The sequence below is a fragment of the Jaculus jaculus genome, chromosome 7 (assembly GCF_020740685.1).
Source record: "Jaculus jaculus isolate mJacJac1 chromosome 7, mJacJac1.mat.Y.cur, whole genome shotgun sequence".
Taxonomy (NCBI): Eukaryota; Metazoa; Chordata; class Mammalia; order Rodentia; family Dipodidae; genus Jaculus; species Jaculus jaculus.
Window position 1 is genome coordinate 96038396 of NC_059108.1, and position 25342 is coordinate 96063737.

Genomic DNA, 25342 nt, shown 5'->3' on the forward strand with positions numbered 1-25342 from the left:
GTTTGTCCTCTTGAATTTCTTCCCTGGGGAAGTACATAGTGGATGATATGCTTTTCTTCTAAACCTCCCTACATAATATGCTAAAGTTTTGCCTTCCATGTGCTTGTGGCTCTACTGCAGTCTTTCCTTAAAGACCACAGTTGTGGTCTGCTCTTAAATGAGCCTGTGAACTATGCAGTCTTTTCCCAGTGAGTGCTTGTTTCCCACTTTTCATGTGCTTAAGGCTCTGCTCTAGCCTTCTTTATAGATCTGAATTTACCTTAAATAAACCCTACAATTTGTAATTCTTCCCTAAATAAATTTAATATTTTATAATTTATACTTCTTTAGTTAATTTAAAAAAAATGTTAAAAATAAAACGGAACACAAAATTTGGGTTCACAAATTTGGGTTACCACTCCTGATCCACAAAATCCTGTATCTCAGCAATAAGAAGGTGGAAAAAGAGAATAATGAGTTCCAGGGCAGCCTAGAATATTTATCAAAGAAACCATATCAATATATTGGATGCATTTTATTTAAGGGACATTCCATACCCAACGTGAGATCAAAACTAGAATGGGAGAAGTCAATTTGGAACTTCTGATTAAAAAGTGGAATAGGATCCTTGATGAAGAAACCTGGAGGAAAAAATAGAAGATAAAATACAAAACACAATTCCTCCTAAAAAGCCAAGGTCCAGAAAGAACATATTAAACCAGGTGAAAGTCATGCAAAAATAGAGGAGGAAGCTACCTAAAATCAGGAAATCAGTATGGATCAGGCTCCTGTCAGGAGACACTTTCAAGTGCTTCTGCCTCTGTACTGCCTGAACCAGCAACAGAAGAACTACTGGGACCCCTACTTTCAAAAGAGTCACCACTCTTCCTCTCTTGCAATGCAGAACACCTGGTCCAGTTGTAACGCTGGTAATTACTCCTACCATTTTAGTTGGAGTTAGCTGTTGTCTCTAGCCTGAAACTGTCATTTGTTTCAAGTGCCTATGGTAGTTTGAATAGATGCCTCCCAATATATTCAGTGTTTTATTAGTTTGTAGTTTGCATGTGAAACCACCTAGCTGGAGGCAATGTCACTGGGTGGATATTAAGGTGTGGTGGTGGGTTTGAGATTTCAATCTAAAGTTATGCAAAATGTGCCTAGCTAGAATTCCTCAAGTATGCTGTGCTATGTGACTTGGCTTGTGCTTCTTTGGTCCTGTGAAAGCAGGCCAGCTTCTTTTAACATTATGGAACTTCCCCTGGATCTGTAAGATTCAATAAATCCCTTCCTCCATAACTGTGCCTGGTCTGGAAGTTTGTCTCAGGAACCTGAAGTTGTCTGCTACAGAAGTTGGTACTAGGAGTGGGGTGAGATGAACCTGAGTATATGGATGTTGGTCTTTTGAAATCTTTGGTTTGGAGGAATGGGCATGGACTTTGTGCTTCCAACTGAAGATACCTTTCTGGAGTTGTAAGCCACGTTTTATGGACTATTCTGATAAGAGTTTGAGAATGGTAAGTTCAGATAGTATTGAACTTCAAGGTTTGGCTTATGAGCTTTCTAAAGGAAGGAAAGACTACGGAGAATTTTGTTGGAACTGGCCTACTAGCATAAGGGTTGGCTGCATTCTGCTGCCTAAGCCCCGAGAGTTTGATCAAGTTTAAATTTGTAATGGACTGATGTACTTGGCTAAAGATAATTGGACTGAAAGAGTTAAGATTTTTAAGCTGGAAAACCCCAACTAAGTTAAAATTACAGGCACTGAGACTGTTTGGTTACTGAACTTGTTATTATCAACACAATAGCTATCTTAATGAAGATGGTCCAACTGCTTTTCATTAAAACAGTGGAGAGGATGCCTGAGGAAAGACTATCATGGAAATGCTAACTCTATTGTAAAGAGTTGACTAGAGAAGGAACCTGCTTTTCAAGGTTATGATTTATTTAAGTTCTGAATTAAGAATATGGCTTTATCCTGCACACCTGGTATTGGTTTCAGAAGCATTAAAAATGCAAGGAGTGGTCATGAATTGTACATGGTTCCAGGAGCTTCTGCTGAGATGCAGCATGAGGCTGGGCCTCATGCCCTGATAGGCTATTTCAGCCTTTGGAAGATGAACCATGGTTTGCATGAAGACCTGAAGATGTTTTGTATATACCATGACTTTGAAATGGCTACCGTAGAGCACACCGTGGACCTAGGGTGGACATGTTTCCTGGCTACTCTACCCAGCTGGATGGTGGAATTGGAAAATATGGAGACTGTCAGTCTCTGGTTGTGTTGGACTTGAACTGTAAAACTTTGGTGTTTGTTTCATGGTGGTTGAGTTTGCATTGCCCAGTCTCTTCTTGCTATGCATAATACCAGTTGAAAATGTTCACTCTGTACCTTTATATGTTGGAAGTATTTAACTTGTTTGATTTTAGAGGAGTTAATATCTTAAATTTGTTAAGATTGTGGGGACCTTTGAAATTGAACTGAGTAAAATTAAGAATGTGTGATTGTTATGAATCAATTGGGGGTCAGGGGCAGAATGTGGTGGTTTAAATAGATGATCCCCAATATATGCAGTGTTTTATTAGTTTGCAATTTGGATCTGAATCCACATGGCAGGAGGCAATGTCACTGGGTGGATCTTAAGTTGTGGTGGTGGGCTTGAGATTTTAATCTAAAGTTATGCAAAATGTGCCTAGCTAGAATTCCTCAAGTGTGCTGTGCTGGGTGACTTTTGGCTTGTGCTTCTTTGGTCCTGTGAAAGAAGGCCAGCTTCTTTTAACATTATGTAAATACCCCTGGATCTGTAAACTTGAATAAATCCATCCCTCCGTAACTGTGTCTGGTCTGGAAGTGCATCTCAGGAACCTGAAGCTGTCTGCTACAGTGCTGTATCCCTCTGCTCACAACAGTCTATTTTTTCTAAACACAACCCTTCATAAGTTCTCAGGAAATGGGAATATTACTGCCAATCACTTACACAAACAAACTTTAGTCCAGTCTGGACAAAAACTTCTTCCTATCATAAGCCAAGCCTATTTAATCTGTAGTTCTTTTTCATTGACATTTTTCAACCCTGACCAAAATGATCCATCAAACTCTGGCAAGGCATCTCTTAGGTGATGGTTTAAATTCTTCCAAACTCCTCATGCTTATAGATCCAGGGGAAGTTTCATAATGGCAGAAGAAATTGGCCCCTTTTACAAACCCATGAAAAGAAAAAAAAAAAAAATCCTACACTATATGCATGCACAAAACTGCAGGGAACCCAGGTAAAGCTCATCCATTCTGATAACCTTAGCTATAAATCAGATCTGTCCCAGTAACACCTTAGGACTGGACCCCGGAGTTTTCCCAGAGTGATACCTGTTCCAGTTAGGTAGCTGGAAATCCAAGTTACAAGCATTAATAAAACATCTGGATCTATTGGAAAGCACACATTCAAACTATCACATATATATACAAACATATATACATATGACACATATAGGGCATTTTGGAATAACTGTAATAGATATTTAATTTTTACATATTATTCCTTTTAAAGTAGTAAGTTGGTTACTAGCAATGTTAAATGTATCTATGTAGCTTGTCTCTATTTCTATTAAATAGATTAATTGTGCAATGAGATGTCATAAAGGTTTTTAATTTTTCAATTTCAACTCTCCTGCTGGCTTGCTACATCACAGATGTGTGTGAGTCTCTCAGAAAATAGAATCCAGGGTATAGTGACACTGTTCCAAAACCACTGTTGACTGTAGTCACTGCACAATGAATTTATGCAAAACACAACTTTAATATCAAATATGCCATTCATTGATTTCTTCAACTATATTCATAAATAATTAAAACAAAATAAAAATATTGAAAAATGTATGTGTGTGTGTGGGAGAGAAATAGAGAAAGTTTTATTTAAAAAGAATTTTTAAATTTAAAAATTGACCAAATAACCTGACCTAAAATATTTTCCATTTATATTTCTTCAGTTTTAAGAAACATGCCTAGGCATGTTGTAAGGATGTTTCTATTTGTTTGTATTTCATTTTGACAAGAGAGCTTCATGTGACCCAGGGTAGTTGCAAGTTGTCATGTAGCAAATGATTTCCTTTAACTTCTGATTCTCTTGAATTCACCTCTCTCCCCTGGACTGGCAATATAGGTGGGCACTACCATGTCTGGGGGATTATCACTGGGTGTTCAGGCCCTAAGTTAGCTTCTAATTTTAATCAAAGAATTGAATGAAAAAAGACAGATAAGGATAATTATGAAATTATTTTATTTATAAGGGAAGTACAGAGCCAAGGGAAGCCACCCATGTGGCTAGAGTTCCCAAAGAGAGAAAAGAAAGCTCAAAGAACTCCTGCCATGTGAGGAGCTGAAGAGGATAAAGAAGCCATGTAGAGAGTAAGGGCTAAGAGTGCCTCCTCTCAGCTCATCCTGTCTGGGCCTGGGCTAGGGCCCAGACACAGGCCCAGCTGAGGAAAAAACTCACCCATAGCTGGAAGTTACCAAGTAGTCAGAGATCCTGTTCTCCCCTTACAAAGGTAATTATGACTTTATGCTGGTAGGTTATCTTCTGGCTCACATGAACCAGAGGAACAAGGGATTGGTTAGGGCTAGGGTTTGTCTGAGGAAGAGGCTAGGGCTGACACCAAGTTCCTGGGGCTGAACTTGATCAACCACAACGTTTAAATCATGTGAAAGACCTCTCTCCCAGGAAGGTTCCACATTGTTTGTGGTAGAGATAAGGAGTCAGATTATCTTCGATTTCTGGCAAGTGCAAACTTTTCTGCCTTTTTTAATCTTCAGGGATCCAGTCATCCTAACTGTATACCCTCTCCATTTGAGGTAGAGTCACACTCTAGCCCAAGGTGACCTGGAATTCACTATATATTCTTAGGCAGCCCTCATTATCACCCGCCTCTGCCTCCCGAATTCTGGTATTAAAGGTAAGTGCCACCACACTCATCTTCAATTATATATTTTTAATGTCCATCTTTGCTGTGATCCCTTGGCATCATAATTGCTATAAAAAGTATAATCAAGATGGCAACTGCCTAACTGCACCACACAGCTCTGGGGGAAAAAAAAAGGCAAGGCATTAAGGGTTCACTGGGCCTTATAGGGAAGAGCAATATCTAATAGATTACAAGTGGGAGGACACAGAGGGAAAAAAAAAAAAAAGGAATCACTGATTCCCTCACTTGCAGGTAGCCCACCGGTCCCCCAATCCCCCCAAGCAGACACCACATACACAGCCCCAGCTTCAGGATATCCCTGCATTTATAGTAGGAAAAGGGACCCAATCAAACATAGTACCACTTGCCTCACTGCACAGGGGTGATTGCCCTGCTACCCCACCCACGTGTGAACTTGGGCAGGTTCCAACCACTGGCCCCCTGGAGCTCAGGCTCCATTTGCCCGCCACACGCATGCCACTCGTGCAAGGTTAGCCTTCTCTGCTCATTTGCCCACTTACTGCTCCAGACCGCTCATTTACATGAGAGCCCAGGACCATTCCACCTGCCCACAAGAGCTAAGGCTCACACTGCCTGCCATCCTGCACCAGCTCAGGTTCCAGAACCTCCCTGTCTCCCATTCTGGCTGGCCACCATTGTCCTGTTGCAGGTGAGCACAGACTGCTTCTGGGTCCCAGTGTTCTGCCATGCCCGAGTTTAGGCTGCTTTGTTGCTTGGTGCTTCAATATCCTTCTAAGCCAGAGCACAGGCAGCTTTGGCTCATCACTGCGTGAGAGCTGAGACAACTTTGGTGCCCCTGGCAGGCAGGAGCTCAGGTGGCTTTGGCAAGTGAGAGCCTAAGCTTGGACTGCTTGGCATCTGCCTCAGGCTCCTTCATCTTCCCACTGTGCTTGAGCTCAGGCTGATCCACCCACCTACATGTTAGTTCAAGACCGCTTAGCCCATATGCTTGCTGCCCAGTAGTTCAGGCCAGCTCCCCCAAGAGGCACCACTTCACCCACCCATCAAGACCACAGTCCTACTCTCCCTGCCCATACACTGTGATAGGCAGACCACAGCACAAAAGAAATAACATGAAAATCAAATGCAAGAAAATCCAGTTGGATCTCTACAATGAGCATCTCTAATCAAAACATAGAAGAGTTATTAGGATCAGAACACCAAAATGAAGCTATGAGCTATACAACCCAGACCAAGCTACTAGTAGAACTTTCAGAAAAGCAACACAGTACTGATACTCGTGTGGATGTTGTCATCACTCAACAAGACCTATTAGATAAGAAAATGGAAGGAATTCTAAGACAGTTAAAAGATATGAAGGAGACTGAGAAAAAAGAGGACCTCAAAAATCAGCTGGCAATGCCAAATGAACAAATAAAGAAATGCAAAGATGAATTCCAAGAAGCATCAAGAAAATCAGAAATGTGAAAAGGGAGCTTGACAGAGAGATGGAAACTATACATAGAAAAGTAGTAGAAAATGCAAACCTAATTGAACAAGTCCAAAACTCTCTAGAAGCTCTCAAGAATAGTCAGCCATGTGGAGGATAGAAACTCAAATATGGAAGACAAGTTGGAAGAAACAGTTCAAGAGTTCAAAAGTTTCAATAAATTCAAAATTTTCTGTAAACAGAGCATGAGGGAATTGTGGGATACACTTAAACGTCCTCATTTCAGGATCATTGGGATACCAGAAGGAATAGAAATTCAGACCAAAGGCATGGAGATCTTATTTAACAAAATAATCAAAGAAAACTTTCCCACTCCCTCAAAAGAAAGGCCCATCAAGATACTAGAAGCTAACAGAACTCTAAACAGATTGGACCAAAGGAGAAACTCTCTAAGACATATTGTCATTAAGACTCTAACCATTGACACCAAAGAGAAAATCCTAAAAGCAGTTAGGGAAAAACAGCACACCACATTTAAAGGTAACCCCATCAGAATTACTTCAGACTTCTCAATGAAAGCCTGAAAGCCAGAAGGGCCTGGAATGAAACACTGCAAAGTCTAAGAACCTGTGGTTTCCACCCCAAACTACTCTACCCAGCAAAAGTACCCTCATAATAGAAGGTGAAAGAAAAACTTCCCATGACAAAACTCAGCTTTACAATTAGATGAACACAAAACCAACACATTGTGGCAGAGATCAAATCAAACCTCACAGTCATTACCCTAAATATTAATGGCCCCAATTCACCGTCAAGAGATACAAGCTAACAGGATGGATCAGAAAATTAGACTCCTCAATCTATTGTCTTCAAGAAACCTATCTCACCATTTAAGACAGACACGTCTGCAGGGTGAAAGGGTGGAAAACAATATTACAAGCAAACGGGAATAAGAAACACGCAGGCATAGCTGTATTAATATTGGATAAAATAGACTTCAAATCAAAAATAATCAAAAAAGAAAAAGAAGGCCACTTCCTAGTTATCAAAGGAACAATCCATTAAGAGGATATTGCAAATTTAAATTTGTATGCACCAAACACAGGGGCACCACAGTTCATAAAAGAAAACCTACTTGACAATAAAACAGAAATAACCACCAACACTATCATAGTTGTGGACTTCAATACACCATTATCAGTCATAGAGAGATCATTGAAACAGAATCTCAACAGGGAAGTAAGAGACCTCAACAAAACCACACATTACTTAGAACTAAAGGACATCTACAGAACTTTCCATCCCAAATCCACAGACTACACATTCTTCACAGCAGCCCATGGAACATTCTCTAAAATAGATCATATATTGGGTCACAAAGGCTGCCTCCATATCTTTACAAAGATAGACATAATTCCCTGCATGAAGTCAGATCACAATGCTATATTGCTAGAAACCAACAACAAAAGACTCCCCAAGAATCCCATCGAAGCCTGGAAACTGAACATCACACTTTTAAACAATAAATGGATAGTGGACAAAATAAAAAATGAAATTGCAAAATTTCTAGAATTAAATAATGATGAGAAAACATCGTACAAACACTTATGGAACACAAAGAAGGTGGTTGTGGTGGCTTGAATAGAATAGATGGCGATGGCCCCCAATATATTCAGTTCTTTGTAGTTTGCATCTGCAGCCACCTGGTGGAGACAATGTCACTGGGTGGATCTTTAGGTTTGGTGGTGGATTTCAGATTTCAATCTAAAGATATGCAAAGTATGCGTAGCTGGAGTTCCTGAAGTGTGCTTTGTGGCTTTTGGCTCTTTGTTTGTACTTCTCTCTCTCTCTCTCTCTCTCTCTCTCTCTCTCTCTCTCTCTCTCTCTCTCTCTCTGCTTGGGCCTGTGAAGGCAGGCCAGCTTCTTCTGCCATTATGGAACTTCTCCTGGAACTGTAAGCTTCAATAAATATCCCTTCTTCCATAACTGTGCCTGGTCTGGAATTTCATCTCAGTGAACCTGAAGCTGTCTGCTACAGCGGTTCTCAGGGGAAAATTCATAGCACTAAATGCTTTCATAACAAACACAGAGAAATAAAAAATCAATAACCTAACCATCCACCTAAAGGCACTGCAAAAGCAAGAAAAATCAAATCCAAAAAGCCCCAGAATGAAAGAAATAATTAAGAGCAGAGCAGAAATTAATGAATTTCAAAGTAAGAAAACAATTAAGAAAATTGACAAAACAAAGAGCCAGTTCTTTGAAAAAATAAACAAGATTGACCAACCCCTGGCAACTTTGATCAAGCAAAAAATTAAAAATAAATAAAAAAGGGGGGGAGAATGCTTCAAATTATCAAAATTTGAAATGGAAAAGAAGAGATCACAACAGATATAAGTGAAACTGGGAGAAACATCAGGGCTTATTTCAAAAACCTGTACTCCACAAAACTGGATAATGTGGAGGAGATGGATAAATTCCTGGACACATGCCATCTTTCTATGACATATAAATGGAAAAAGATTTTGTGAACAAAACCTCAGTAGCTCACGATCTTAACCACTCACTCAACCAATGGGATCATGTGAAGTTGAAGAGTTTCTTTACAGACAATCATACAATGAGCAAAGCCAATAGAGCACCCACAGAAAGGGAGAAAATATTTGCTGATTATCCAACTGACAGAGGCCTAATCTCTAGAATCTACAAAGGACTCAAAAACCTAAACAATAAAAAGTCACAAAATCCACTCACAAAAATGGGCGCTGAACAGACAGTTCACAGAGAAAAAAATACAAATGGCAAACACATACTTAAGAAAATGTTCATCATCCCTAATCATCAGGGAAATGCAAATTAAAAATCTATGATATTCCACCTTTCCCCAGTAAGGATAGCAAACATTAAAAATTCAAATGAAAATAAATGCTCTCTTGGCAAATAACCTGTAAGGAAAGGTCATGCTACTTACAAGAAACATACTTAGCAACACAATATTAATTGTTATTGATATAACTATACAATATTTTAATGAATAATTTTGTAAACCATTAGTGTGGTAGAAATATTACAATAGACACATATATTTTAATATTTTAAAATACTACTTTGCATATATGTGTTTATAAAATATGTGTGTGGTTTTTATTGGGGGGCATGTGCAGTGTGTAATATGCAGTTGGATAAATGTACATGCGCACACCTTGTGCTCTTGAAGGCCAAAGTAGAACTTTCTCATCACTAATTTGCATATATCCTTGAAATGGATCTTAACCTCAAACCAAAGCTGCTTATCTTCAGGGAGCACACATCTCTGTCACTTGTGTCCTAAGGTTTCTGATGTGTATAATCTCACTCAGCATTTTTTTTTTTTATAAAGTAGAAATTTTGTGTGAACACATCATGTGTTGGTACCATCATTTCCTTCCTCCCTGACTCCATTTCACTGAGGGCACGCCACAGTCTGATTACTGGTATTCACCATGGGTTTGGGAGTTACCAGTTGTGAAAGCAGGAATCAATCACTATGGTGAAAGGGGCCAATGCATCTGGATATGCCCTCCTATCCTTTGGCTGTTATAATCTTTCACACCCTGTTTTGCAAAATTTCCTGAGTTTCAGTGAGTGTGTTTAAAATCTACTTTAGTTTTGAGCTCTCAGTAGCTTTTGTATTCATGCTTTGGTAAATTTTGATAATCCTCAATGTTTGTCTCCATCACACTGGTACAGATTGACAGGCTGACCATGGAAGAAGCACTCTTGTTCAACTCACCAGTGCTTCTGTGGTTTCATCTGAGTCCTATCTGGAGTGGGAGGAGTGGTTCATTTCCAGCTATCTTTTCTTGCCTTGTTAATAGATTTTGGTTGTCTTTGGTTCATAGTGCCTTCTGAAATATTAAAACAGATTCTCAAGTAGAGATTGAGATCAGAATAGGTTTAAAGGGACAACAGACAATGTTAAAGGGTTTTGAGGGGTGCAGCCTCCTTTTTGGCCAAAGACTAGTGGGAACTTCTCCTTGGAGTTCATAATCTTGATCTCCATAGGATTTTTATTTTTTTTTCAATGTAATCTATGGCTTCCTTTCCATTGAATATATCTCTTAGCTAATCAGTAAGCCATTGGTTACCCACCTAGACTGGGTACAGCCATTTCACAGGTGCTAGTATCTTGTCAGGCTAGTTGCTTCCTTATTGTAGTATCTTCGGTTTGCTCACAATATCGCTGGCCATTTTCCTGCAGTGGCTCATGTAGCATTTTCCAGCATTATGTGGACTAAGCAACTGGGGCCTGGCTTTCTTCCAGATTCCAGCCAGATCTCTAGAAGATGTTCTGTTTCAGCAGTACTCAATCTCTTCAGCAGTAGGATCTTACCATTTACTTTATGTGGGTAATAAAGTGTTTTAACGGAAGCCTGTCTTGTTTGGGGACATCATAGATCGTCCCAAACAACAGCCCAGTGAAGATTGTAACTGATTTCTGACGCTGGCAGTTATAATCCAGAGCCAAAGGTCTTAGGGTTTGGATTCATCCCATCCTCTCCAGGGCCCTTCTTTTTTTTTATTTTTTTATTTTTTTTTTTTTTGTTCATTTATTTATTTATTTATTTATTTGAGAGTGACAGAGAGAGAGAGAGATTGAGAACGAGCGCGCCAGGGCTTCCAGCCACTGCAAACGAACTCCAGATGCGTGCGCCCCCTTGTGCATCTGGCTAACGTGGGTCCTAGGGAACTGAGCCTCGAACCGGGGTCCTTAGGCTTCACAGGCAAGTGCTTAACCACTAAGCCATCTCTCCAGCCCTCCAGGGCCCTTCTTAACAGACAATTCCCCTTTCCCATACCCCTGTTGAAGGATATATATATATATATATATATATATTATTTTATTTTAATTTTTTATTGACAACTTCCATGATTGTTAATGATATTCCATGGCAATTCTCTCCCTTCCCCCCACTTCCCCCTTTGAAACTCCACTCTCCATCATATATCCTTCCCCTCTTAATCAGTCTGTCTTTTTATTTCATTATCATGATCTTTTCTTCCTATTGTGTAGGTAGTGTCAGACACTGTGAGGTCATGGATATCCAGATCATTTTGTGTCTGGAGGAGCATGTTGTAAGGAGTCATATCATTCCTTTGGCTTTTACATTCTTTCTGCCACACCTACCTCAATGGATGCTAAGCCTTGGAAGATGTGATAGAGATATTTCAGTGCTAAGCACTCCTCTGTCATTCCTTCTCAGCACCATGGTGCCTTCTGAATCATCCCAACTTCACTGTGATCTGATAAAAGAAGCTTCTCTAACCAAAATTAAGAGTAGCATTAATATGTGTGTATGAATATTAAGAGAAGTGCTTACTGGGCAGTTTGGTGAGCACAGTATATACATTTAGCCAGACAGGAGCAGATATTACTCCCTTAGGGCTCATGACTAACTCTGTTGTAGGTTTTCAGTATCAGTGATATATTCCTTCTCTTGCACCAAGCCTCTAGTGAAATTAAGAGTGTTGTTGGTTTCCCTCATGACAGATGTTCCACTATTGCACTTGTTAGCTAGCTGGCCAACTTTATGGCTTGCAATGACTACTGTGGAGTATCTTCACTGGTGCTTTCTCTCTCTCCCATTTAACTGCATGCAGCATGGCTTTTTCCAGCTTTCTGTCAGCTGCTGTACATGGAGAAGGTTTTCAGCTCAGCTCCAGCAGGATTTATCTGTGATCTTGCAGCCAAAGTATGTGGAGGCTTCAGCAATAGGGTCTTACCATCTATTTCTGGTAGGAAAACAAGGGCCTCAGCAATGCCCTATGTTTTTTCTGGAATCAGGGACCTCCCTGGCCAAAAACTCATTGGAAGGTTTCCCATCCTTGGAACCAAAATTTTTTAGTAACAATCTATGCCACCTGTGTGTTCCATTGTTCACAAAAGTAGGATTAGATATGACTTATTTATGTCCTCTTAGATTTTTATTAGCCCTCTCTCCACCTTTTCTTTACTCAATTTCTTCTCCTGGCCTCACTTAGGCCTTTTTACCCCCATTAATCTTTTCTTTAACTTACATATATACAATACCATCCTATTAAGTCCTTACCTCCCTTTATATCCCCTTTCTATCTCCTTCCTAGCTTACTGGCCTCTATTACTGAGTTTTATTTCTACTCACACAGAAGTCCAATCATAAGGATCCACATATGAGAGAGAAAATGTGATGTTTGGCTTTCTGGGCCTAGGTTTCCTCACTTAGTATAATCCTTTCCATATACATCCATTTTTCCTGAAAATGTCATAACTTCATTTTTCTGTACTGCTGAGTAGAACTCCATGGTGTAAATGTGCCACATCTTCATTATCCACTCATCAGTTGAGGGACATTTAGGCTGGTTCCATTTCCTAGCTATTGTGAATAGAGTAGCAATAAACATGGTTCAGCAAGTATCTCTAAGGTAGTAAGATGAGTCCCTAGGATACATGCCTAGGAGAGAGATAGCTGGTTCATAACATAGATCTACTTTTACCTGTCTCAGGAACTTCCACAATTATATCCACAATGGCTTGACCAGATTTCATTCTCCCCAACAGTGTAGAAGGGTTCTTCTTTATCCATGCCAGCATTTGTGGTCATTTGTTTTCATAATGGTAGCCAATCTGACAGGAGTGAGATGGAATCTCAATGTAGTTTTAATCTGCATTTCCCTGATTACTAGGGATGTAGAACGATTTTTAGATATTTATATGCCATCTGTATTTCTTCTTTTGAAAACTATCTAGTTCCATAGCCCATTTTAAAATATTTTATTTATTTATTTATTTATTTGAGGGAGAGAGAAAGAGAGAGAGAGAGAGAGAGAAAGAGAGAGAGAGAGAGATAATGGGCATGCCGGGGCCTCCAGACACTACAAACAAATTCCTAATGCATGCACCACATGTGCATCTGGCTAACGTGGGTCCTGGAGAATCAAACTGGTGTCCTTTGGCTTTGCAAGCATATGTCTTAACCAATAAGCAATATCTACAGCCCCCATAGCCCATTTTTTAAATTGGGTTGTTTGATTTCTTATTATTTAATTTTTTGAGTCTTTGTGTATCCCAGATATTAATCCTCTATCAGTTGTATAGCTGGCAAAGATTTTCTCCCATTCTTTATGTTGCCTCTTTACTCTATTCACAATGTATTTTGCTGTACAATATCTTTATAATTTCATGAGGCCCCAGCTGTTAAATTGTGGTTTTATTGCCTGTGCAACTGAGATTATATTCAGAAAGTCTTGCCAAGACCAATATGTTGAAGGGTTCCCCTACTTTTTTCTCTAGTAGTTTCAGAGTTTCAGGTCTGATATTAAGGTCTTTGGTCCATTTAGATGTAATTATTGTGCATGGAGAGAGATAAGGATCTATTCTCATCTTTCTAGATGTACATATCCAATTTTCCTAGCATCATTTGCTGAAGAGCCTCCCTTATCTCCAATGGATGTATTTGGCATTTTTCTCAAAGATCGGGTACCTGTATTGACATCTGTGTCCTTTATTCTGTTCCATTGATTTGCATTTCTGTTTTGTGCTATTTTTGTTACTACACTTGGTAATATAGGTTAAAATCAGATATAGTGATGCCGCCAGCCTTATTATTTTTTTTTAATATTTTTGTTCATTTTCTTATTTATTTATTTGAGAGCAACAGACACAGAGGGAAAGACAGATAGAGGGAGAGAGAGAATGGGCGCGCCAGGGCCTCCAGCCTCTGCAAACAAACTCCAGACGCGTGTGCCCCCTTGAGCCTCTGGCTAACGTGGGACCTGGGGAACCGAGCCTCGAACTGGGGTCCTTAGGCTTCACAGGCAAGCGCTTAACCGCTAAGCCATCTCTCTAGCCCCAGCCTTATTTTTTTTTCCCCAAAATTGTTTTAGATATTTCAGGGTGATTTTGTGCTTCCAAATGAATATTTTGGATAGCTTTTTTCTTTCTATTTCCATGAAGAATGTCATTGGAGTTTTGATGGAAATTGCATTAAATGTGTAGATTGCTTTCAGTAAGATTTGCATTTCCACAATACTGGTTCTTATGATCCAAGAACAAGGGATGTATTTCCACTTCCTAGTGTGTTCTGAAATTTCTTGCTTGAGTGTTTTAAAATTGTCCTTGTAGAGATCCTTCACTTCCTTGCTTAGGTTTATTCCAAGGTAATTTATTTATTTGTGCTTTTTTTTTTTTGATGCAATTGTGAATGAGAGTGATTCCCTGATTTCATCCTCTGTGTGTTTGTTATTAGCATATAGGAAGGCTACTGGTTTCTGTGTGTTTATTTGGTATTCTGCTACATGGCTATAGGTGTTTATCATCTCTAACAGTTTGATGGCAGAGTCTTTAGGGTACTTTATGTATAGAATCATGTCATCTGAAAATAATGATAACTTGATTTTTTTTCCCTTTCCAATTTGTATCCATTTTATGTGTGTCCATTGCCTTATTGCTATGGCTAAGACTTCCAGTACTACATTAAATAAAAGTGGGTGCAGTAGACACCCTTGTCTTGTTTCTGATTTTAGTGGAAAAGCTTCAAGTTTTTCTCCATTTAGTATTATGTTGGTTGTAGGCTTGTCATAAATAGCTTTAATTATGTTGAGATATGTTCCTTCTATTCCCAGTTTCTGTAGGACTTGTATCATGAAGGGATGTTGAATTTTATCAAATGCTTTGTCTGGATGTGGTGAGATGATCATGTGAGAGTCTAGTACCCAGGGGGAAGGTTTCTATTTTATTTACCACCACCATCCCATCTGCATACCCCTATACCCATTCTTCCGTATTATCTGTTCCTTGAATTGCCTGTCAGGTGTGACTACAAGTCAAGATGTTCCGGTTTAGGAAACAGATGAAGGAGAATATGTGCCATTTTTCTTTGTTTGTTTGTGTGAGTTTGATTAGTATGATCTGTTCCAAGACCATCAATTTTCCTACAAATTTTATTGTGCCAGTTTTCCTTTCTGCTGTATAGAATTCTACTATATAAATGTAACAGACCTTTATTATCCATTGGTCAAAATATGAACATCTGCTTTGATTCCAGTTATTACCTATATGGCTGAGCAAATATTTCTGCTTTGAAAAGTAGAGCCTTTAGGGTAGACTCCCAGTAAAGAAATAGATGGGTCAGTTTTTAGCTTTATTTTCATTTTTTTCAATAGTCTACATATTGATTTCTACAGTGGTGGTAAAAGTTTGCATTCCCACCAGCCTTGAGTGAGGGCTCCTCTTTCCACATCCTTGCCAACATTTATTGTGATTTGAATGTTTTAAGGATTGCCATCTTGACTAGACTAAGATGGAATCACATAGTTCTTTTAATTTGCATTTCCCAGCTGATTATGGATGTTGAATATTTTAAGTGAGTATTCTAAATTTGTATTTGTTGGGAGTCAAACTTAAGACTCCTCATTATTAAAAGAAAGCATTATTTACTACTGATCTATTTCCACAGCCCTACAATATTGTCAATACATGACTTTAATACTTTTTTTCCTATTATTTTTGTAATTTTATACTATATAACTTAACATATAGTTATCAAACCCTTTCTCTTTGTTTACTTTGTGTTTAAGTTTCAAATCAAGAGCTTATTGTTTCCTTAAAATACAGACAAAATTCTAAGGTAAAAGTTCCTCATGCCAAGGCTTCAGATTTTTTTTTTTTCTTTTTACTTTTCAGTGCTCAAAAGTTGACAGAGATCCCTACATATCCTAGAAAATTGTCCCAACATAGCATTACATCTTTAACCTTATGTTTTTGAGACAGGTCTCACAATGTAGTTGAGCTTGAACTTGAACCTGATGTTTGCTCCAGTTTGCCTTAAACTCATAATCTTAGTTCCTCAGCCTCAAGACTTCTGACTTCTACTTAAAGATGCTCATCTAAAATATTTTTTTTAACGTTCTGTTTTTTAAATTAGTCTTCTATTCAGCAAATACAGGCAGTTTAGTGCCATTAATAGACTCATCCGTGACCTACCCCCTCCCCATTGGCCCCTCCTTGTTGAGGTATCTGGGTCATGCATTGTGGAGTTAGCCCACAGTTATTGGTGTGATAACTGTCTCTGCATATCCTGACCCAACATGTGGCTCTGACATTCTTTCTACCCCCTCTTCTGAAAAATTTCCCTGAGCCATGTTGGGTCCATGTTTGGTCTGCTTCAGTGATGAGGTGTTGGGGGCCTCTGACGCTCTGGCTCTCTGATTTGGTAGGAGTTGATTTTTCTCTGTGTTGGTCTCCTTCCCCCTTGTGCTGGTATCTGGTTCATAAGGAAAAGAGCACCATTGCTTGTTTTGCTAATTTTCCTTAGTTTCAGCCGGGAATCTTTTGAGGTATGATGGGTGGCTCACTCCTTAGGATCTGCATCTATCTGAAAAAGAGAAGCAGATTTTCCAACAGAGAGTATGTTAGCACCAGGACAAATGAAATAACCCTTACTTCTTTTTTTATAGAGAGTTTAATAAGTGTAGGTCTTCTTATAGCCCGTGATTGATGGTAGCTTGATATTGGAGAGAGGGTTTATGTTTGGATATGATTCTGACTTGTTTCCCAGCTCCAGCTATGGGTCCCATACCAGTGAGGGGATCAGTTAGCCAAATCAAGAGCAGTTGGTTCTCCACCATGGCTGTGTGCCACTATTGCACTTGTGTGGGGATCACAACCGGTTATTTGTTGCTAAATAGGTTAGACCATGCGTTGCTTGGAGAGATACTGGTTATTTCCCCCAGTCGCCCATGTAGCACCTTCTGGCACTAGATATGCTGACTGTCTGGGGACTGACTCTTTCCTGGCTTCCAGCCATGCCTTTCCATTTTATGTGTCAACTGCATATGGTGTCTTCAGCAATAGGGTCTTACCACTAACCTTTGGTGAGTCATCAAATACTCTGACAGAAATCTGTCATTCTTTTAGGAAACCTTGTAGGTTTCTCTGATCAAAAGCTCATTGTGATGATAGCCCCATGCTGGTACTGGGAGTCACAGGTCAGTGCCCACTAAGAAAATGAGGAAGAATATAACTAATGTACAATAGTGAGGGAAGAGAGAGAGAGAGAGAGAGAGGGAGAAGGAGGGAGGGAAGATGTAGAAGGTTTAGGTTAGATTGTTCCTAACCTCTCCAGTGTCTTGTGGTTCAGGTGTTTCCTATAAGGGACTGGTGAGGGTTCAACCATTTGGTCTGCCTTTTAGGAAGTAGAATTTTATGGTACCATTGACGTTTGGGTCTAAATTACTGTTTCCCACCCCCCATTTAAGAGGTAAGGGTGTGAATTCATTGGCATTAGGATACACATCTGGATCTGTCTAAGAAATCAGATTCCTTAAATCCCCTCCTGTTAATTATAAATACCAGCCATGATCATTTCCAGAGACCAATTCAAGTTGGTGATTTTCAGAAGTTTTTAATGGGTAGAACATATAACAATATATGGAAAAAAACAAATGATAAAATTATTTTCAAATGGCACATACCTATTCAAAATTCATTTTTCAAAAGCTTTATATTTAAGTGCAATTTTATAGTTCATACTAGAATTTCATGAGAATATGTTTTAATACTAAACAATATACATTTTTAAGATTAATTATGTTATGCTTATTTTTGATAGCAGGTAAACTTTACAATTGTGTGTTCTCAGTAAAGTGAAAAGGTAGTATTTAGCTGATAACAGAAACTCATGAATACTGTACATGTTATAATAGCAGGATGTGTTAAAAATATGTATTATGTTGTCTGAAGCCTTCACTCCTTTATTGCCCACTTTACCATGATCATGTAAAGGACCTATGATGCCTTCTCCCCTTAATGTTCCATGTTGAAAGAGAGGTTTATTTTTTTTTTAACTGGGTCATAATTATAAAAGCTACCTTAAGTATTTTTCCCTATTTCCCAGTGTTGTAGAATGAATTTGAAATCTTTCTCCACTTGCAACTCATTTTTCCCTTGGAAAAATTTTATATGACCCAGAATATGAAAGAATATAATGAAGATCAAACATTTAAAAGTCATAGAACAAAACAAAATTTATTTATAAACTATGATTTGGTATCCTGATAATTTTACCATGTTTTTAAAACAATGACAAATTTTTACACTAAAGAGATGAATATGTTTGTTTATTTTTATATGAAGAAATAAATCCTGGTCAAATATTTGTACTGTTGGATGGAGAGCATCTTCAGAGTTGTTTAAAGTTTTGATTTGATAATCATCATTGTTGAGAAGACCATGTCAAATAAATTCATAGTTCAAAATAGAAGAAGTATGTTTATGGTTATTCCAGGAATGATTGGAAGTTCTGTTCTATTGTCAACCCAGCAATTCAACATCTTTTTTGTTGTTGCTTTTTTCTTTGTTTTGTTTTTTTAAGGTAGGGTTTCATTCTAGCCCAGGATGACCTTCTGACCAGGAATTCACTACATAGTTACAGGGTAGCTTCAAACTCATGGCAATCCTCTTATCTTTGCCTCCTGAGTGCTAGAATTAAGGGAGTTTTCCACCAGTCCTAGGTCTCAACTTGCATTTTTAGAATCTAACATTCCAACAAAATATAATCCAAAGACAAATTTGATAATGGTGTCCAATGATTGTAAAAACCTATTAAAGATATATGTTTTCCCTAGTTAAGGAACTGTGTTTCTAAAAGAGCAAAACACTTTGTGTGCACAGTATAAACACTGTAGTTACTGTGGCTCTTAACATGGAGACCCAGTGCTGTGTTGTGTGGCCACAGTTGCTATGCCAACAATGCATACTGTGTGTTCAGACCCAAGGCAGATGTGAATAAGTTTCAAACAAATAAGGTGCCCACTGCTGAAACACCATGCATTCATTATGGATTTAATTTTGAATTCATTTTTGGACATATGAATTCAGAGATCTTCTACAGTTGATGTTATTCACCATGTAGTTGTAGGTTATGAGTTGTGCATGCAGAAGTCTGCCATTGTGGAAAGGGCTAAAGTAACTTTTTTTTATTTTAAAAATACCATTCATACAATACTACCTCTCCAATACTATATTGTTAAATAGAAAATTTTTTTGAAGATTATCAAATACATTTTTAGGGTTCATGGTTTATTTGTTCTATTTACTTTCATATTTATGATATAAATTGTATTAATGAATTTTCTGGTGCCAGACTATAATTAACTTTTTATTATAAACTCAGAGTTGACAAAATTTATTATTTTTGTTTAAATGTGACATTATTTAATGGAGTCTGGATATTTGAAAATAATTTGTACTATAAATTTATTTAATGAATTTATTTGCTCATTCATTAGACAAGCTGGTCTTAATCCCATAATAATTTTGTCCTCCCTGTAAGGTTCTGGAGTGACCAAGACCACAGAGACCACTCTGAGGCAAAATGGAATCTTTTATTCAGGGAAAGCACAAGCTTCCAGGACTGACTCTCAAAAATAGAGCACGGTCAACTTGGATTCACAGACAGTGGGCTATATAGAGCTCTTCAATTGGGGGAAGCTAAGGAAGGGAGAAGTTAAAAAAAAAAAAAAAAAAGGTTTCTTTAGGGGAGATCTAAGATGGCCACGGTGTGACACCAGAACAGTGATCAGGTGACTTATAACATGGAAATTATTGTCCTGTAAAATTGTCCTCACTGTTAATCAATGCCTTCAACTTAGAAATAGTTGTAGAAACTGAAGATGCTCAAAATATATCACAGAAAAAAAAAAATCAGGGGCTTCTGATGGCTCAACAGTAGAGAAGACTTCTAAGTATCTTTCAAGGCTCAGGAAACAATGAAGAAGAATAGGTAGAAAGAATATAAGAGCCACATGGTAGGAAGATGTATTTTGAGACATTTTCCCCCTCCTTTAGGAACCTGTAGGTGAATTCATAACTCCTTGGTGATTACTGATACTTACAAATGAGGATGGCTATAGGTAGAATGAGGGCAGGACAAAAAAGAACGAACAAATAAAAATATGAGCAATTTAACATATATTCATATATTAAATTTCACAGTAAAATTATTTTGAAACCACATTTTATTATTATTATACATTTGAACCATGGTAACAATCAAGTGAGATATTAGAATAGTGAATAAAACTACATTTTCAAGGCAAATGACAATTAATGGACAAATTTAAAAATGTGTTGCTTTTGATAGAGATACCAACAGACCATTATTCCCTTACTGGGTATCTACCCTATAACCTTCAAACCACAGGCCAGAAAGATTTGCTTAACCATGTTTGTAGTGGCTCAATTCGTAATAGCTAAGAGGTGGAATAAACCCAGATGTCCATCACTAGAAGAATGGATAACTAAGATGTGGTATATCTACAGAATGGAATTCTACACAGCAGTAAGAAAAAATGGCACAATGAAATTTGAGGAAAAATGGTTGAACCTGGAACAAATCATTCTCAGTGAACTTACCCAATCACAGAGAAAAAAAAAAAAAAAATCGCCACATAGTCTCACTCATCTACAGCACCTAATCTGAATCTACCCAAGATGCCTTACATACCCAGCAAGCATCTCGTGGACTACACAATAGGATGGGTGGGGAGGGAGGGCATGTGAAGTCTTCAGTAATAGGGTATTATCACCTCCTTTTCACAGGGAACCAAGGGCTTTGGCAATAGCCTATAATGTTTTGCAGGCAACAGGGACCTCCCTGGCCAACAACTCACTGGAAGGTATCCCACCCAAGCACTGAAAATTTTCTCGTAACAATCTATGGCTTATGGAAGTGCCATTATCTAAGAAAGTAGACTTTCATATGTTTTATTTAGAATATCTTGTATTTTGATTGATATTCCCTCCACATCTTTCTTTTATACAATCTCTTCCCCTGACCTCACTTAGGCCTTTCCCCTCCCTATAATCTGTTCTTCCACTTCCATATATACAATACCATCCTCTTAAGACCTATCCTCTCCACTCTCCCATATATCCTTTCAAAAAAAATTTTTTTTTTGGTTTATTTTATTTATTTACTTGAGAGTGACAGAGAAAGAGGCAGAGAGAGGAGAGAGAGAGAGGGAGAATGGGTGTGCCAAATTCCAGATGTGTATGCCCCCTTGTGCGCCTGGATAACTTGGCCCCTGGGGAATCGAGCCTCGAACAGGGGTCCCTAGGTTTCACAGGCAAGTGCTTAACCACTAAGCCATCTCTCCAGCACCCATATATCCTTTTTTCTAGCTTGTGGACCTCTGCTACTGATTTTGGTTCCAGATCACACACCAATCTATACATGTGTAGCTAGGATCCACATGTAAGAGAAAACATGCAACATTTGGTTTTCTGGTGCCAGAGACGGCAAGCATGCCATTTCAGGATCATGAGGAATCGAGCGCTGAAGAGCTGCTTGACACAGTTTCAGCCCAGCTGTCTCTTCCTTGAAGTCCGATGTGGCCCCTCTATAGAAAAATCTTTGGCTCTCTATGCCACAGAAATATGTGGTTTTCTGTATAATGTTTGTCTTTCTCTGTCTTTCACTTGGTGTCCCAATCTCTAAGTTTACTTTTCCAGTAAAAATTGTTGTTGGTAAAGTGTTGGTCAATGTATCTGAAAGAGGCTCTGGCATAGAATTGGAAAAACAAGAAAATGGGTCAAAGATAATTGTTTTCTTTAAAGGCCTTAAAGAAAGTCAGGCGTGGAGTACAGTAAACTTAGGAGGAAACAATGAACCTCCTGGAACAACGTAAACATTGTTATATGACTAATTTTTCTAAATGGTGGCAATTGCAATTGACTCTTTACCAGGAATCCTCACAGAAAAACAACCGAAGTCAGAAATAGTTCAAGGGGGGACCAAAGTCTAAGTATTGGAGGGACGTAAAAAGGAAACTTCAAAATAAATAATTAAAGGATAAATGGATCTGCTGGATCAGTGATTAATGATGGGAAGCCCCATTTGTGGTTGTTTTGCCTCTCACCTTTAATAAAGTAATTGAAAGTAGAAGTCCAGGAAATCACAAGTGCTTTACTGCACATACATGGGGAAAATGTAAAAACAGTTAATCATTACAGGGGCCTGACGACTTTACTTGAGGTGAATAATTATGGGATTGTTTGATGATAAGGAATAACAAAAAGTTTCTATGAATTCTGTGAAATTGTACCTTTCTTGAAGTTTGTTCTTGCATGACGTGATCAGAAAATAAAAGACTGAGGCTAAGAGCTGTGGCAGGAAGAGAAAAAGAGAGAAAGAAAAAGATAGAAAAACTCAGCTGCCTTCAGCATTAGCCTGTAAGCTTGCACCAGAACTTGACTTCGAGTCGTTATTTCGCCGCTCCCTTTCACACCTCTCTTCGGGGACCCTCCTTCAAGCCAGGGCTGTACCCCGGCATTCTGGACCTGGGTTACCTCACTTAGTATAATCCTCTCCAGATTCATCCATTTACCTGCAAATTGCATCATTTCATTTTACTTTACAGCTGAATAGAACTCTATTGTGTAGATGTACCACATCTTTATTATCCATTCATCTGTGGAGGGACATCTAGTCTGGTTCCATTTCTTAGCTATTGTGAATAAATCAGCAATAGATATGGTTGTGCAAGTACCTCTAAGGTAGTGAGAAGAGCCTTTAGGATATATGCCTAGGAGAGCTATAGCTGGATCACATGGCAAATCTGTTTTTGGCTGCTTCAAGAACCTCAACATCGATTTCCACAATAGCTGTACCAGATTACATTCCCACAAACAGTGCGGAAGGGTTTCCCCTTTTATCACATCCTCACCATTATTTATTGTCATTTGTTTTCATGATGGTAGCCATTCTGATGGGAGAGAGATGGAATCTCAAAGTAGTTTTAATTTGCCTTTTTCTGACTGTTAAGGATGTAGAACATTTTTTTAGATGTTTATATGTCATCTGTATTTCTTAGTCCATTTTTTTATTAGGTTATTTGATTTCTTATTGCTCTGTTTTTTGGGTTCTTTGTATATTCTGGGTATTAATCCTCTGACAGATGTGAAGCTGGCAAAGATTTTCTCCCATTCTATAGGATGTCTCTTTGCTCTGTTCACATTGTCCTTTGCTGTACAAAATCTTTGTAGTTTTATGAGGTCCCAGTCATTGATTAGTGGTTTTATTTTCTGAACAACTGGGGTTATATTCAGAAAGTCCTTACCTACGCCAATATTTTGAAAGATTTCCTTACCTTTTCCTCTAGCAATTTCACAGTTTCTGGTCTGTTATTAAGGTCCCTGATCCACTTGGATTGGATTCTTATGCATGGAGAAAGACAAGGTTCTATATTCATCTCTCTACCTATAGATATTCAATTTTCCCAGCACCACTTGTTTAAGAGGTTGTCTTTTCTCTCGTGAATATTTTTGGCACTTTTGTCAAAAATCAGTTGGCTTAGCTGCCTGGATTAACATATGGGTCCTCTATTCTGTTCTGTTGATCTACATATATATCTTTCTGCTAAAACCATGCTATTTTTGTTACTGTGGCTTTGTAATATAGCTTAAACTTGGGTATGCTGATGCCACCAGCCTTATTTTTGTTGCTTAAAATTCTTTTGGCTATTCGAGGTGCTTTTGTGCTTCCAAATGAATTTTAGATTTTTTTTTTCTATTTCTATGAAGAATGCCCTTGGAATTTTAATAGGGATGCATTAAATGTGTAGATTGCTTTTGGTAAAATTGACATTTTCCCAATATTGATTCTTCCAATCCAAGAACATGGGATGTCTTTCCATTTCCTTTTGTCTTCTGAAATTACTTGCTTGAGTGTTTTAAAGTTCTCATTGTAGAGTTCCTTCACTCCCTTAGTTAAGTTTATTCAAAGGTACTTAATTTCTTTTTATGAGGCAATTATGAATGGGTGAGATCCGCTGATATCATTCTCCACATGCTTTTTGTTAGTATATAGGAAAGCTACATATTTCTGTGTATTTATTTTGTATCCTGCTATGTTGCTAAAAGTGTTTATCAGCTCTAACAGTTTGCTGGTAGATTTTTTTAGGGTCTTTTATGTATAGAATCATATAATCTACAAATATTAATACTTTGATCTAATCCTTTCCAATTTGTATCCCTTTTATGAGTGTCTTTTGCCTTATTGCTATAGCTAAGACTTCCAGTACTATATTAAATAAAAGTGGGGACAGTGGACACCCTTGTTTTGTTCCTGAATTTAATGGTTTTCACCATTTAGTATTATGTTGGCAGTAGGTTTGTTATAAATAGCTTTTATTATGTTGAGATATGATCCTTCTAGTCCCAGTTTCTGTAATACTTTACAATGAAATGATGTTGGATTTTGTCAAATGACTTTTCCACATCTATTGAGATGATGAGGTGATTTTTGTTCTTCAGTCTGTTTATATGATATATTACATTTGTTGATTTGTTTATGTTGAACCATTCCTGCATCCCTGGGATAAAACCAACTTGGTCAGAGTGAATAATCTTTTTTATATACTCTTGTATTCTGTTTGCTAATATTTTGCTCAGAATTTGTACATCTATGGTCATGACGGAGATTGGAATATATATTTGTTCAGTCTTTGGCAAGTTTTGGTATGAGAGTGATGCTGGCTTCATAGAAGAAGTTTGGTAGAATTCTGTCCTTTTCTATTTTATGGAAAAGTTTGAGAAGCATTGGTGTTAGTTCTTCCATGAAGGTCTGATAATATCCACCAGTGAATCCATCTGGGCCTGGGATGGTTTTAGTTGGGAGACCATTATAACTGCTGAGATCTCTGTACTTATTATAGGTTTATTTAAGTGGTTTGTCTCATCTTGACTTAATTTTGGTAGGTCATGTGAATCAAGGAAATAATCTATTTCTTTTAATTAGAAGCATATATATTCTTTAAGCATGTCCTTATAATTGTCTTAATTTCTTTGGTATCTGTTGTAATGGTACCTTTTCCATCTCTAATTTTATTAATTTTTATCTCTTCTCACTTTCTTCTGACCAAATTTCCTAAGGGTTTATCAATCATGTTTATCTTTGCAAAAGAGCAGCCCTTTGTTTCATT